A 16,094-nucleotide genomic window follows, 5' to 3' on the forward strand; every position below is an offset into this window, starting at 1 on the left:
ACTACACCAGACTTAGCAGCAATGCTTAATGTCATCGCTGGATGTTATTAATGCACTCAAGCAGAATCACACCCTAAATAACTGGCTTAATTAAAGCCAAACTGCAGACTTGTGAGGTTGCGAGCTAACTTTCAACCGGCTGGAAGGTTGAATATATGTACATGTGGTGTGCTCTATCATCAACAAGACATCTGCCGTAAGTAAGTCAGCTGCAGTTGCAGTAATCACCGAGCTTCCTCCCCACTTCTCTCTGGGAATCCTCGATAAGAAGAGGGAAAAAGCCACAATGTCATATTTATTCATCACCAACTTATCGATTCAACCCTACCCACAGAGGTGCTCTAGAGTCCACTCCACAAACAGGAAAAAAAATACATTCATTTAGAATAAAACAAAAAATCCTCCCCCGCCCCCCCCCCCCCCCAAAAAAAAATCCTGATTATTATTTTTGCTTTCGTCTTTGGGAGTCATGAGAGATCAGTGATGGTGACACTTTTTCCACGTGTGTAATAAAGCAGATGAGAATCCCCTCGGTGTAGAGGTAATCATTTTCTCATCATAGCAGGGGAGCTGGAAAGGAGAAGAGAGAAATGGAAAATTGAGTCATGCTTGAAACCGGAGAGAATATGAACAACACAACCCATGGAAGAATTAAATTAAAATGATGAAAGTAGCAAGTAGAGGAAACGGAGAATACACCAAATAAAAGACAAATGAGTACAACGAAGTGTTGAATTATTCAATGTTTGTGTATTTATTTATTGGGCTATTCATACCAGAGTACAATACTTCTTGATAAGCCTAAATGTACAGTTTGTGCTGCATATGTCACCTTTGTAACATGTGGAAATCCTTCCACTTATCACAACTCTACCTCTCTGACTACAAGTTGATCTCAATAATTTGAGTTTATTCCACTGATATCACACAGGCTACATGGTGGAAGCAGCACTAACTCAGGAGGTAAGCAGGGATGTGGTGGTCAGCAGGAATTTTGGAACACTGTGAATTTTCCCCAACGGCCAACGTATTTCCGGGCCGTTCCGAACCATCACGCACGGCATCATGCGTCGACTACATTTCGGCACATGACGTCGATATCGTCATTGTCTACAAACATATATCTTAACCATATATCACGTTTGACTGTTTCCACTGGTTCAAAGTCCACAAGCGCAACATCCTCAGAGGAGTCACACCATCACATATATATTCGGGTACATTTTATTGGCTAGGAGACCGAGGATTGGATTAAAAAAAAGAAAATTACGTATACGCTCCACCGCAACAGTGCTCCTGGCTTTAGTGCTAGAAAGGTGGCTATGTGCTCCCGGCCTCAATGGGTTGAACGCGTCCTTAGATAACCGTCATGTGTGTCAATTTGGGACTACACTGCACAATGATATATCCACACAGCTACAGTGCATCCATAGTGTTAATCCTAAACGAATGAAGCCATATCGTTTCCAGACAATACGATGTTGTTGTTGTTACCCTTTCGGCCTTTCCCCTCAGGGGTCGCCACAGCGAATCAAGCGCACGCTCGATCCGCATCATTGATTTGGCAAAGCATTTTGCCCTTCCTGGCGCAACCCTATTAGCAGGGCACATTCCTGACAATACTATGAAAGGGCATTTTACTACAAATTAAGCGTCCATTATTCGTCATCCGTCTCCAGCATGGGTACTCTTCCGTTGTTCGTCATTCACCCTTTTTTCCAGGTGGAAAAAATAGTTCCCATCTATAGGCCGGTCCGTCTCTAATTTTAAACGGCCGTCCATCGGCTAAACTAACCCCCCCTCCACCACTAGTTGTTAAATGAGTAAACACTTGAGATGTGGAGACATTTTGATAACGGCAATGATTAGAAAGCAGTGCTTGGCATTAATGGAACAAAGAGGACCGAAAAAATACTTTTCCCTGAGACATCTCAGTGACCTCTGGAATTGTTGAGTGACTTTATTGGTCCTTTTAAAATCACCCCCTTTCTTGGGGAGTTTAAATTGAATGTGCAGCCTTTCCTGGCCCACTGTTTAATTTCCTGTAAAGTAATAAACAGGCAATTTATTACAGCCGGTAGAGCAGAGCTTCCACAGATTGCTGCTGCAGTCTCTTGGTTTCTTCTAATTTCCCAACAGCCTAACTGGAAGACCATCTCTCCACTCTTGAGATTCCTCTAATACTGTGCCCAAAGGATTATTCTATAGTGTCTTGCATTCATTTTGCAGCATATTTTATTTCTCATTACAGAAAAGCATACTTCCTTTTACTTTTCAATAAAAGCGATTGGATAACATGGGTATTATGCGAGAGCATTTTCAGATAGACTTGTGAAGTTGAACAGCAATTTTGAGGATTTTCTTTTTCTACATATTGTATCTAAGAGGAACGGTATGTTTTATGGGCAAAGAGCGCGCAAGCACATTTCACAAACAGCCAAGATAAACCGAGGCATTGCTTTTCAACATTTCAGACTATATATATATATATATGTATATATATATATATCTTTCTATATATATATATACATATATATATACATATATATATATATATATATATATAGTATACAAGTATACAAGTATACAAAGTCCCCTCCAAATGTATAGGAGTGGTCAATATCTTTTTTTTGTTGTATACTGACGACATTTCGATTTAGGATTAAAAGGCGATTATCACACAAAAGTTCAGAATTCAAACTTTTATTTCAAGGCATTTACATCTATATGTGTTAAATAGGACAGAGCACCTTTGAAGCCATCCACTTTTCAAGTGAGCAAAAGTATTGGAACAGACATTACTAAATTACCTTGAAGTAATTCAATTTTTTCTGTAAATTGCCAGACAAAATCGTTTTGTAGACTTCAGAATTCATTCTGCTGCTACCTTGATTCCTCTGAATCTCTCCTATACGGCTGCGTACTGCTTCGAGCGCACACTTCCACGCTCTCCGGCAGAACGCCCCTTCCTCACACATGCACACTCCGACCGCAAATGGATGATATGACTATTCTGTATGAGAGTGGACTCGGACGGTTTCATTGGTGCTATGTGACATGACATGTTTAATTTTATTGGTCAGCTGTAACAAGACAATGGGTACTTTGATTGGCAGCTTGACTCTCGTCAGTAAAAATTATTATATTATAAATAAACCTTATCACATTAAAAGCTACAGGGTTCAATGCATGGGGAAAAAAAAGTAGCAGCTTGTAGTCCAAAATGTACAGTACACTGACGCTACCCTGCAGAGAAAAGTAGCTATGATAAATTGACAAAAGAAAAAAAAAAATGACATCAAAGCAACTTCAGTTAGGTGAAGCCTTTAAAAAAAAGTCGAAAGTTTTGGAATTGTACTTCTTACTCCTTACCACCTCTGTAATATCAGTGTGTTGGACTAAAGCAGTGACAGCATTGTGTTATAACAGAAAAGTGTGTGCTAAACATACAGTATAATGTATTACAGTTGCAGATGTACTCATTGTTGGCCTCTGTTTAATTTGGAATTATCAATTATCAAATTAGTCATTTATCACAACAAGTAAAATAACCCAAAGTTATACTTTTCAGCCACATCCGTCTTCTAATTTTTCCTAACCCCGCACCCCACACACACGTACACCCCCACACACACAATTCGAACTTGTTGAATAGACTGCATTTTTTCTGTAAGACACCTGATTAATGTTTAATGTTTTAATCCCTTTAGTGAGCTTCATTTATTGATCGGTATTTTAATTCATAATTGACCTACCAGTGATTCAGAATTAGCTTAATAAAGATGGGCAGCTATTGTTTTTGACCACATTTCCAGTGGCCCTAAGGCTTAAACCACGTTATATATGACCTCATTAATAAACGCACACGTGTAATAAAGCTAAGTGTATTGAACCAACCCATCTCTCATATTAAACACACTCCCTCCCAATGCTTTGGAAGCAGTACTTTAGAAATTCACGGACTTAATCCTGTGGAAGTGTTCCCCCACCCCCTGCATATGTTGTTGTGTGTTTCATGAGGCTCCTATGTTGTTTGTGTGTTCACACCTTGCCGGCTTTCTCTTCATCATCACAATAAGGCGGATTCTACATCCATCCATTATCCAATGGGTGTGCAGCTCCCAGCTGTCTTGAGGCAGTAGGCGGGGGACACCCTGAATTGGTTGCCAGCCAATCGCAGGGCACACAGAGACAAACAAACATTCACACCCACAGTCACAACTAGGAACAAATTAGAGTGTTCATTTAACCTACCATGCATGTTTTTGGAATGTGGGAGGAAACCAGAGTACCCGGAGAAAACCCACACAGGCACAGGGAGAACATGCAAACTCTAAACAGGAAAGCCGGGGCCAGATTCTAACCCACGTCCTCTGCACTGTGAGGCGGACATGTTTAAGGTGAATTAATAGTTATTAATATATTTTTCACCAGCAGGGTGAACTAGTGGTTATCAAGTCTGCCTCACATTCTAGATGTTCCAGGTAGGGATTGTACGGACTTGGCGACTAGTCGTTGTTGTCAACTTGCTTTATACTCCACATTAATGTTTATGAAAGCATGATGTCGACCGGTCGCTACTTATGTATTTTTGGCTTGAGGGGGAGTTAGAACCACTTGGAGCAACAGATGAGTCCACTGAATGAAATTTGTCCATCACCTTAATAGATTTGAATTGCCTTCTATATCTGAATGCACAGCTTTAGTAAATGAGGGAGATCACGTATATCATTCGCAACCAGGGATATTGCTAGGCAGAAAGCTCTACGAGGGTACATGACCGCTATCCCACTTCCTCCCACACACACGCTCATGCACACACAACACACTACTGCCGTAACCCCATTGCTGTACGCGTCCTATTGCTAGTACTTGAGATATGAGTGCATGAATATATTTATTTGAACAATTATGAACACTTTAAACATGGCAGCAAAAGCATAGCAAATATGTTTTTGTGTTGATCAAGTTACCAAACAATGTTATGAAACTGAACTGCATGCTCAGTGTTCCGCATCCAAGGTAAAGCTGTGTGTGTGGGTGCAGTGGCGGTGGTAGCACGAATGGCTCCCTGTTTGTTGGCGATGTATGAATTTCAGAAAGTCCTACTTTGATTTACAATGGTGGTTGTTGTTGCTGCCCAAAAATATTGATAACACCTTGAGGTACAGCACTACTACATTTGGTTAGCTTGCTTGATTATGTTAATGCAGGTGAACAACTGCATTTGCCCATTAAAACACTTACATCTGTATGCACTACTCCAATGCTTCATGCTGACATTTTGTTTAATGTAGCATTTAACCTCTCCCAGAAAATCTAATACAATATGTGTTTCTATTTCAAGTATTACTAACATTATTCTGCTAGTAGGAGAAATCCAGTGTCAGCACAGGACTAACTTGTTGCAACATGGCTGCTAATCGCATACAAACTTAAACAGATACAGTATATGGTTTTGTCTCAGCTTGTAAGTGGTTCTGCTATTTAATGTTATGTCCTGTAGTCAACTTTGTGATGTTTGGTGAGACTGGGACAAATTGGCAGTACTACTTTTCTTATGTAACAGATACAGCACTGAGCGCTATCTCGTCTGTACTTTTCTTCATCTTCTTGTTTTTTCTTTTCTTCTTTTTGCCCGCTATGATCGAGAAGTTTGCTTCATGTTGTTGTGCTGTAGACGTAATTGCATCGCCGTGGTAACACTGAATTCTGAAAGTTCAGAACAGAGTTGGGCTGAGACGCATCTATTGATACCTCATTTGTGTGGAGACATTAAATGGCGGCTCTCGGTCTGAAAAAAAAAAGAAAAAACCCAGCTCCAATGAGCTGGCCAGCATAATTTGGCCCTAGCGGAAAAAGCGTTATCATGATTGCAAAAATAATTAATAGAATTATACGATACTGAAAAAAGCAACACGCATTTGTAACACCGTTACTATTACTCCCATCACTACTAACTCATTCACTGCCACTGACATATTCATTTGTCTTTTCACAGTCCAGCCATCCAATCCCAGCAAATTTATTCATATATTTTTCCATATTTTTTAAATGTTAGGACAAAAGAGGGTCTAAAAATGTCTGGCAGTGAATGAATGATAAGAAAAAGCACATTAGCAAATGAAAGTTGTGTGAGACAGTTAAAGTGAGGAGTTTTATATTAGATAGTGGAAAAAACGCAAAAAGGCTGCATTAGCAATCAGTATGTGAATAGTGGTGCCACTCAAGGAGCACGGTTGAATTGGCTCCCATATGAATATTTAATGATCCAAACCAAAATGCACTAATTACAAGTACAACAGACTGTCGTACTGGAGCCCATATGTACACAACACATCCGTTGTTTAGTGGCTCAGGTGTGATGGTACTTAGTCGAGGTCATACTAGGGAGTTACGCTGAAGAGAGCATGTCAAGCAGTCATGCTCCAAATGAGTCACAAATTAAGCATTTAGATTCTGTTTGTTGGTGACTGCTAAAACTTCAAGGTGAAGTTAAAAGGCCAACGTGTTCAAAGTTCCTCTCCACGTTATTGGAAAGATGCACTTTTGCAAATACAGTGTCCGTCGGCCGTCTAAAGTTTGGAGTCAGGGGCAAATGTGTTCACCGGGGTACTCAGGGAAACTCCTTGGGTTCAATATTCTACTCAGGCACAAAAATGTTTAAAGCACATTATGGTGCTTCCGGGCTTCAAAGACATATTGCTGACATCAAAGCTGCCTCTGCTGACTCCTCCACCTGTCTCACTAAGGCAGCCCTGCACCGTTTTTTTCCCCCCATCTGACGTAGTTGGGTTGATGTAATCAGATTTAGCAACAAAAGTTATAACACAGGCATGTGTAATCAGTGTAGCAGTGGGTGCTACTCAATAGAGGGCGCTGGGAAGCACGGTGGTCACATTACTTTCTTTTAAGGTAAAAAGAAAAAAAAATGTTGACAATAAAATGAAAATACTGAAAAATATGTCTTTTTTTTAGATGAACAGGATCAGGGATTTTGGAATTGGGCGGACTGTATACATACATACATACATACATACATACATACATACATACATACATACATATATATATATATATATATGTATATTAGGGCTGTCACTAAAATAAATTAACTGAGTTAACTCAGTTTTATTTACTTCCTATAGCAGCTGACCTCTGCTCGCTGTGCAGCAAAACTTAGGCGAGAGTCACTGTTGCAAAGACAGACTTTTACGTAGTACTTTAAATAGTTGCTCGACGGCTCATTGGAGGAATCCAAAATCATTTGCACACTTCGGAAAGCCAAATTCAAATACCATATTAGGTGTAGGTATGTCTTTGGTGTATCGTTCAGCTGTTATATTTTACAGAAAAAGAATCATATTCAAGGATAAAAGAAAGCTATTAGAATAGTCTTTGAATCTAAATATCCTTTTATTTTTCCCCCATTAATTCCAAGATTTTACTCAAGTAAATATCGTTTCCAACCAAAAAATTTAGATTAATTAAAATAAGATTAATCGCAATTAATTATGGGAAATGTTGCGATTAATTATTTTTTTAAATGTAATCGCTTGACAGCACTAATATATATATATATATATATATATATATATATATATATATATATATATATATATGTGTGTATATATATATATATAATATATATATATATATAAAATATATATAAATAAATAAATACATATATACATACATATACATATACATATATATATATTTATATATATATTTGTACATTGTACTTGTACCTTCTCTCCCACTGTTGCTTCAGTATTAAAAAAACAGATATGACGCTTATTTTTAAAGTTCTGTATTTCAGTTTGGCTAGTGGTGAATAGATACCACAAGACCTATCTAGGTAAGTAGAAATAAAGTAAGCTACAAATGTTTTGGGAGGAAATTATACTTTTTTTAAATTATTACGTTGAGCAGAGTGACTCGCGTCAACTGAATGACGGTGTGTTCAAGTTCCACTGAGAGTGGGAATATAGACCACAATGAAGGAGTTGCGTGCTCCCAGCGCTATATTATTTTGTGGGGGGCAGGGAAGCACGGCATATTGTATTTGCAAGTCAGGCTGTGGCAACCTGATAAACAATATTTTGTAACATTTCATCCTGGCTGTGATTCACTACTGTGCTGCTTCTACAATATGCAACCATACAAAACAATTGACATCTAAATGACTAATATTCACATAATGGCTCATGTTTTATGCATAGATCACATTAGGACTAACACAAGGAGCTATTAGTGCCACATTGTATGCACATGTTAACATATGCCCTTGTTATACCCTTGTAATAAAATTATATCCAGGTGCTCCAGAACATTAGGTTCCAAGTGGACCAATAATACATATTTCCTGCCTTACATTTTTATTTTGGAAGTCCATCTGTGCTGTTAGAAAGGTACTTGCTTATATGGCTCATCTTTAAGGTCTCTGTACATAAAAGCCCTCTTTCATCTGATTGGCCTGTTTTTGGAAGCTTGCCGAGGGTTAGCATCCGTGCTCTGTGAAGACAAGATGTGCTAAAACCAGATGAGAGCAAAAGCTGTCATCAGCTTGACAGGTTGGAAACGGCACGTTCAGGGCAAGCTGAGGGATTTCTTTTACAAATGTTATGCACATGACAGATCTAACTTAAGACCTTGATTATTATTCCCAGAAACACACTAAAAATAAAAAATTAAAAACAAGTGAGTGAATAGTGTTGGTTGTGTATATGCTTTCTGATTTCCATCTAAAGTCTACAGTCAGAAAATGATTTGTGTATCAAACATAAAACAACTGAACAGGCTACCTACACATACAACCTGTTATAGGAGGTCAAACTAGTTGTCATGGCCTCATGCTCATGGCAGCACAGAGTGAAGGATTGTCCTCATTTGCTATTAACTGTCTAAGTGACCTAAGTTAAGTTCCAGAGGTGAGCTGCCTTGCACTTATAAGTCTTCCACATCAATGTTCCATAACAGAAGTCCCAGACACCTGCTGGGTTAACAACCGCTTGTAACAGTGTCACTGACCTGCGTTCAGCTTTAGTTTCAGCTTCCAGAAAGGTTTAATGAGACCACAAGCGCAACAAAGACACAGCCGTTCAACAAGCAACGTGGCTGAACGCAACTGAATTGTCGCGCAACGTGCGCAATTTGATATTTGAATCGCAGATGAACGGCGTGCAATGTTGCAGGTGTAAGAGCCAATAAAAACAGCTCTCATGTCATATCACATAACCTTTCACAACAAAAATTATGTTTCCTGGTACGAAAAGAGAATCCGCTAATATATGTATGGGTTTTCATATAATTTGATTAATACCGGTAAAGACATGGCACGGTGGTCGCCTGGTTAGCACGTCCACCTTACAGTGCAGAGGTTGTGGGCTCCAATTTGGTCCTGTTCTACCTGTGTGGAGTTTGAGTGTTCTCCCCATATCTGCATGGGTTTTCGCCGGGTATTCCGGTTTCCTCCCACATTCCAAAAACATGCATGGTAGGTTAATTGAACACTCTAACTTGTCCCAAAGTGGGATTGTGAGTGAGAATATTTGTGGGTCTGTGTGTTCCCTGCGATTGGCTGGCAAGCAGTTCAGAGTGTAGCCCGCCTACTGCCCGATGACAGCTGGGATAGGCTCCGGCATGCCAACGACCCTTGTGAGGATAAGCGGTTCGGATAATGGATGGGTGGATAATGTTGCTGATATGAGCATTTCAATTATTGTCGGTTATTTTTGAAATTGTAATAATTGTTTCAGGCGGCTCGGTGGTCGACTGGTTAGCACGTCCGCCTCATAGTTCAGAGGTCGTGGGTTCGATCCCGGCTCCGGCCTCCCTGTGTGGTGTTTGCATGTTCTCCCCGTGCCTGCGTGGGTTTTCTCCGGGTACTCCAGTTTCCTCCCACATTCCAAAAACATGCATGGTAAGTTGATTGGACTCTCTAAATTGCCCCTAGGTGTGATTGTGAGTGCGGATGTTTGTCTTTGTGTGCCCTGCGATTGGCTGGCAACCAATTCAGGGTGTCCCCCGCCTATTGCTCAATGACAGCTGGGATAGACTCCAGCACGCCCCGCGACCCTTGTGAGGATAAGCGGTATTGATAATGGATGGATGGATGGAATAATTGAAAACATACATTTGAATGCAAAGGTATTCTGGCAAACCATTCAAAATATTTCGTATGCCTCCTCTACATCACTGAAGTGCAATGTGTAAAAAACCTCAGACTAATCTTAGAGAACAATATTATGAGCACTGAAACTCCCAAGTTGTATCTGTAATCATCTTATTAATTAGAGAAATGTATTTCCGTGAGTCCATCAATTTCTAAATATTCAATATGACAAGTGGTAAGAAGGAGTGTATTAAGCAAGAACGGTAATAGTTTTCGAACTATGAAAAAGAAGTCTTGTGGAAGTAAAAGTAAATAATATTTGATTAATTCTCTTTTATCTGCTCTTTCCCATTACCCGATTACCCCTGCCAAATGACGAAAACGAGAGTGAGATGTTATTTATCAATGAATGTTGTGTGTGTATTTGTGTGTGTGTGTGCGTAAGTGCATGTGTAGAAAAGAACAACTTGACCACAGTGCCGCCGGTGTAAAGATGTTGATCCTTCAAAATATGTTTTCTTCCCCCTTAGGTCACTGTGGCATGAAAGGAACAGTGCCTGAATTAAAATGGCACCTTCACTTACATTCATGTTCTTATTTCCTTGTCTATTAACCTGGAAATAGCCTGCCAAATAACCCAAGTCATTTTTTCACTCTTATTACCAGATTGCCGTTGGTGGTTTGTTAGTGCCCCAACCATGGGCGCAGATGATACTGGGGGCCATTTCGTACAGTAAAGGCGCAGTGTCATAAAGACCACGATCCGTGGTAATAAAAAAATGAGGTGTTTTCTCAGTGTAAAAGCTAGAAGGAAAAATTACCAATAGATGTTTGTAATTTATTTCACCTTAGCTAGATATGACTTGTAGCATGTACTCAAGACCAGCTGAATCGAAATACTTTGTATGTACTGATATGTACAGTATGTATACTGATTAAAAAATCATATACTGTACAACCCTAAACTGGGCAGTGTCTCCTTCAAGCTCAGATCCTCTACCCGTTCACGGCAGGCCGCACAGATGAAAGAAAGAAACTTACAGTACTTTATTTGGTTCATTTATTTTCTGAAGCTAAAAAAAAACCTGTTTATTTAGAAAAATGACCGTATTCTCTCTTTACATCCGTCTATCACTGACTCTTGACATATACAGTAGTTTTTTTAATGTCCAAATGTGTTACACTTGTGAACTGCGTTGTTGGCAAATTACATATTTTAACTACAGTACAGAAGTGAAACAAAAAAATTAACATAATTTAGAAATTCAACATCTGAATTTAAAGCGCCTTCTAGATACAGAAAACAGCAAAATATCAAGTGATCATAATGCACTGTTGTTTCTTATACCAACAATCCTGAATAAGTACCTGAATGCAGGAAACATTTTCTAGCAATTTTGATTCAGAGCTATAAAAATGTGTTGTTGTTGTAGTTGTCGTTTTAATGCTGAAAGAAAGTTTTACAATGTTTACTAACAGAGAAAGAGGTAAGCACTTTTACATGACTTTAATTAAAGGCTTTTGTGAAGTAGCAGTTGCTTTTCAAGGTTAACAAAATAATCATGTGTGTCGTGTGCGAGTGAAAGTTTAGTTGGACCCGCTGATGGACGGACTTTTAAAATTAGAGGTGGACTGGCCTATAGACGGGTACTATTTTTTTTACCCCAGGCGGAGAAAAAGGCGAATGACGGACGATGGAAGGCTACCCATGCTGCGGAGGGATGACGGATAACAGACACTCAATTTTTTGTAAAATGCCATGCTCACAACATTACCACTATAATTGATTTGTGTACATCAGTGTTGTTTTTGGCAGGCATTTTAGATTTAGTCTTAGTCTTTTGGACGGAAATGCTTATTAGCTTTCGTCAGATTTTGTCATTCCAATTTGTGATAGTTTAAGTCTGGTTTTGGTCGACGGAAACTCCCCCCCAAAATCTAGTTTTCGTAAATTTAGTCGACGAACATTCAAAAAGGTTTTAGTTCGTTTTGGTTAAAGATAGGCATACAATATTTCGTACATACATTCCGTACATAAAGGCAAACATTTTTTAACTGATTCGTCAAAAAATGTAAGTACTTCGGTGGCTTACCGCATTGCTAAGGCTAAAAAGTCATTCAATATTGGTGAAATAAAAAAAACTGTTGATTCACTTTTAATATTGTACAATCTCCACCCCCCCCACACACAGACACACACTAACGCGGACAAACCGGTCCGTAGTAGAAAAATGGTTGGGGACCACTGCCTTAATCTACTTTTAATATTTCTCTTTACACACAACAAGCGAATGAATTGACGTTAGCCTTTACGTTAGCTCAACCAAAATAACAGATGCTTTAACTCAGCCCATTTGCACCACGGGTTACGTGGAAAACCTTCAGCACAATGAAACTGATCACAAGCCAATTGTTGAATAACGGAGTGCAAGCAAATGTATACAGTATATGTTAACAGGACGAGTTGGGACAAAATATCAGCGTGGTGAGCCCTCAGATGTCGCTTGAGATTTGACATTCTTTCCACTTAGTTTGTGGCCACATACATCATTGCCGCTGTCTACATTGCATCGTGCTGTTCTTTCTGCTGGGTTGTACAGAAAGTATGTCCATATCTTTCCTTCGTTTCCGACCACCAAGCCCATTTGCTGTCACTGTCGCCATGGTCCGTCAAAGGAAAGCGTGTCAGTGTGCGTGAGCCGAGATGAATGACCGCAGACCTGTTCGTGTTTTGTTGTGCAGGAGCGTGCGACGGTGTGTGCGACGCGTGCGCCCTGCGTGCTGTCCCGGCGGTGGTCGTGCCCAAACGAGGATAGGTTGCACCAGCATTGCATTTTTTTGAAAGACGGATTACATGTACAATAGGAAGGGATGTCATAAATTTTGAACGTCTGATGGACCACACGCTAACAATTTCGTCCTGTCTCATCTCGTCACTGAAAATTCAAGTACGTCACGTCATGTTTTCGTCAACAAAGAGCCACGTTTAGCTCGTCATCGTCTCGTTATCGTCATGAAAAAAAGGGGCGTTAATGAAATATTTTCGTCATCGTCATCGTTGACGAAACCAACACTGGTGTACACTGGCTAATGCATTTACTTTAATACAGACAGTGTGAGAACATGTTGGAGGGAATCATCCAGCCGGTACCGTCCATTTGTCAATAACAAGCTCAGTTTATGTTGTTTTTTTTAATCAGGAAAAAATACATTAGCTTGTATTTTAAATTGTGTCAATTTGTTTTGGAGAAATCAATACAAAACAGACACCTTGATTAACGCCTCCTGGTAATGAGCAATATGGCCATGCCCCCCTCTCTTGTGTCCATGTCTTGGTGGCATTCACGCCAGGGACCGATCACAATTTGTCCATTCAAATTCATTGTAAGTACGTCGCTAATTATGTCAAAATAACGGGGACCAACCAGCCCCAAAATGTATATGGACATCTCTACTTCGGCCCACTTCAACCTCTGAAAACATCACAAAACTATTAGCCTTTCCATGTGTGACTAAAAAGAGAATGAGGAAATGAGCAACTTACGTGCAGTTTCTGTCATGTCTTGTCTGTTTTCCTTCATAAGTCACCACGATAGCAAACGCAATGTGTTCTGAGAGGATTTTCGTAAGGTTAATTTTTCATTAGTCGTTATACATTACATTTTAATCCATAAGCGTTAGCTTGCCTTACTTTATTTTTCCACCAAGGACACTCAGGAGGTATACAGCAACACTCAACTGAAGAGTCGGCCTCCCTGCTGGAGCTTTGTTGCTCTAAATATTTCAAAGTCTGTCCATCCATCCATCCATTTTCTGCACTGCATATCCTCACTTCGGTCATGTGCGGGCGTGCTGGATTTTTCAAAGTCCAACTTTGGAGAAGCTCGCTATCCGACATTGACGCTCCCGAAGCGGCTGCTTTGAAGCGGCCCCTAAAAGCAGCGCCGCAAGCCGCCGCATAACGTTCAAAAAGCTCACATGCAGGGCTTTGGATGAGATGTTTATGCAAAATTGATGCCCATTCGCACCGCAACACCTACAGTTTCATGAATTGGCTGCAAGCGGTGGCGGACGCGAACGTACTCAATGGCACGGAGCCGCATGTCCTGACGGTAAGAAGCTCTTTTTGTTGTGCTAACCTCATCTGTTTAGCGGCCAAAAGAAAATTGCTGCCTTGACAATGCTGTTACTTTTAACGCTATCGCAATGGCAACTGTTAGCCGTGCCGGGGGACATCCATACCTGGCTGCCCGGCTCCCTGGCTGCTTCCTGAGACTTAACAAAACTTTAGTATAGCTAAATGTCCGAAAACTTACAAACAGTCACCACCGGGGTTCGTGTGCACATTCATGCTCTTGTCCGCTTCAGCCCGTATAAGTGAAGAAGTGACAGGAACGTTTTTTTTGTGTGTGTGTGTGTGGAGGTGATCATGGTTTTTGCACATATGAGCTCACGGTTGAGCCCAAGTATTTTGCAGAACAGTTTTATATTTTCACAGGTTGAAGTGGACAAGACTAGTAATGTGCTGCATTTGAATTTTGGTCGTGATTGGTCGCCGTTTCAGGCAACAGAACTGACAAGCCAAGCAATATGACAATGCTTGACTCCCTGCTGTGATGTAGGCAACTGAGACAGAAAAAAGGACAAGCCAAGCTCTAAAAGGGAGCGTGCCAATTTGTTGTAGATCTCATCCCAACGAAGCCCTTAAATCACTACAGAGTATTTTAGAGGACTGAATTTTAGTGCTGATGTGATTTTTACATGCATACCTATTATATAAATGTCAATGTTCAGGCCATTCAAGTGGCACTTTAAATTAAAAAATTAAAACTTAAAGTTCTGGTCATAATTTTACTGGATGTGAAATATCGCCAGTGTAAATGAATGCAAATAGAATACAACAAAAACAATATGCATAGTGTAATTCCAAATCTCTTAACTCTATGTGTACTTTATTATGTTGTATTTTTATGACACGACGGCGGCCGACTGTCTCACTCGCTTAAAACCAGGAAATTGGAGTGTGCCTTTGAGTTTCTTGCCACATAGCTTAAGAAACTCCTATATGTGTCGGCCAATCGGATGACAGTGATATCATGGCCCTGCTTGGCCTGCGTTTTAGAACCAGGTTGGAAGAAGTTCTGAGGAACGGTTCCGGCCATGACAAAAATGTAATTGACAAGCGACTGCACATGGGTGCAACCAGGCTGTTTTCGGGGTAGAACCGGTGCAATGGAAAAGGGCCTCTAGTGTTTACCAAAACAGCAATGTCAATTTTTATTAATTTGGTCAAGCTTTTCCTAATTGTGAAATTACTATACCTCAATTTCCATTTTACCTGGCTCTTGAAATTAAAGTGAGATGTTTCACTGAAAACATGTTTGTTTGTATTTTGTTTTAATTTCATTGTGTATTTTTAGCTGCTTGCGTCCTAAACTTATTTATTTCTGGTTTCATTTATATGCAATGTTGTCAAGGATGCATCACATTTAATTAGATAGGGTTCTTTATCAAAAACATTTGTAGCACAATCTGAAAAGAAGTGCAAATGAAGCACATGTTGATATTCCAAGCCTTTGGTGCACCAGGTAAAATAAATAATGCTTGTCTAAAGCACGGCACTTGTATCAGTGTTGTTTTTGTTTGTTGTTTTTTTGTTTTGTTTTTATAACTTGAGAGCGGTCCTCTTTTCATGATAAGTGTCTGGTACATGTGATGTTGGCACCAAGAGAATGAGAGAAAAGCTACACGCAATTATGTTGGCTCAACCGACTTGGAACCCAGTAATCGTCAGTAGGCTGTTATAAATCCCGCAAAGGGCAGGCTCTTGAACTGGTGAGAATTACTCTTCAAGGACCCTTCCTCAATGCAGTGTGACATATGGAAATGTTGCATGATTTAAACTAACATTGAATGTATTGATGTAAGAAACACATTGCTCTTAAACAACCTACTGTTGCATAATGTGAGAAACGGT

At 39.9% G+C, this 16,094-nt stretch overlaps 1 protein-coding gene and 1 long non-coding RNA gene across 3 annotated transcripts in view; one reads left to right on the plus strand and one right to left on the minus strand.

Annotated features, from left to right (window-relative positions):
• Nucleotides 1–282: 282 nt before the first annotated feature.
• On the minus strand, nt 283–14,434 carry LOC147153036 (uncharacterized). Of its 2 annotated transcripts, XR_015084127.1 has the most exons (4): nt 14,158–14,434; nt 13,809–14,049; nt 13,662–13,728; nt 283–570 (listed from the first exon to the last, which is right to left on the minus strand). It is a non-coding gene; the product is annotated as an uncharacterized LOC147153036 (long non-coding RNA). The 2 variants fall into 2 exon arrangements; XR_015084118.1 differs by having other exon boundaries at nt 13,809–14,434.
• LOC147153037 (cadherin-4-like) overlaps nt 13,944–16,094 on the plus strand; it is a 231,124-nt gene continuing 228,973 nt past the window's right edge. Inside the window, exon 1 of the mRNA XM_086019937.1 lies at nt 13,944–14,229. The gene's annotated coding sequence lies outside the window, so the exon portion shown is untranslated. The remainder of the gene's footprint in view (nt 14,230–16,094) is intronic.

Source organism: Filicampus tigris, chromosome 1 (genome assembly GCF_054856515.1).
Source record: "Filicampus tigris isolate MCC_2025a chromosome 1, RoL_Ftig_1.0, whole genome shotgun sequence".
NCBI lineage: Eukaryota > Metazoa > Chordata > Actinopteri > Syngnathiformes > Syngnathidae > Filicampus > Filicampus tigris.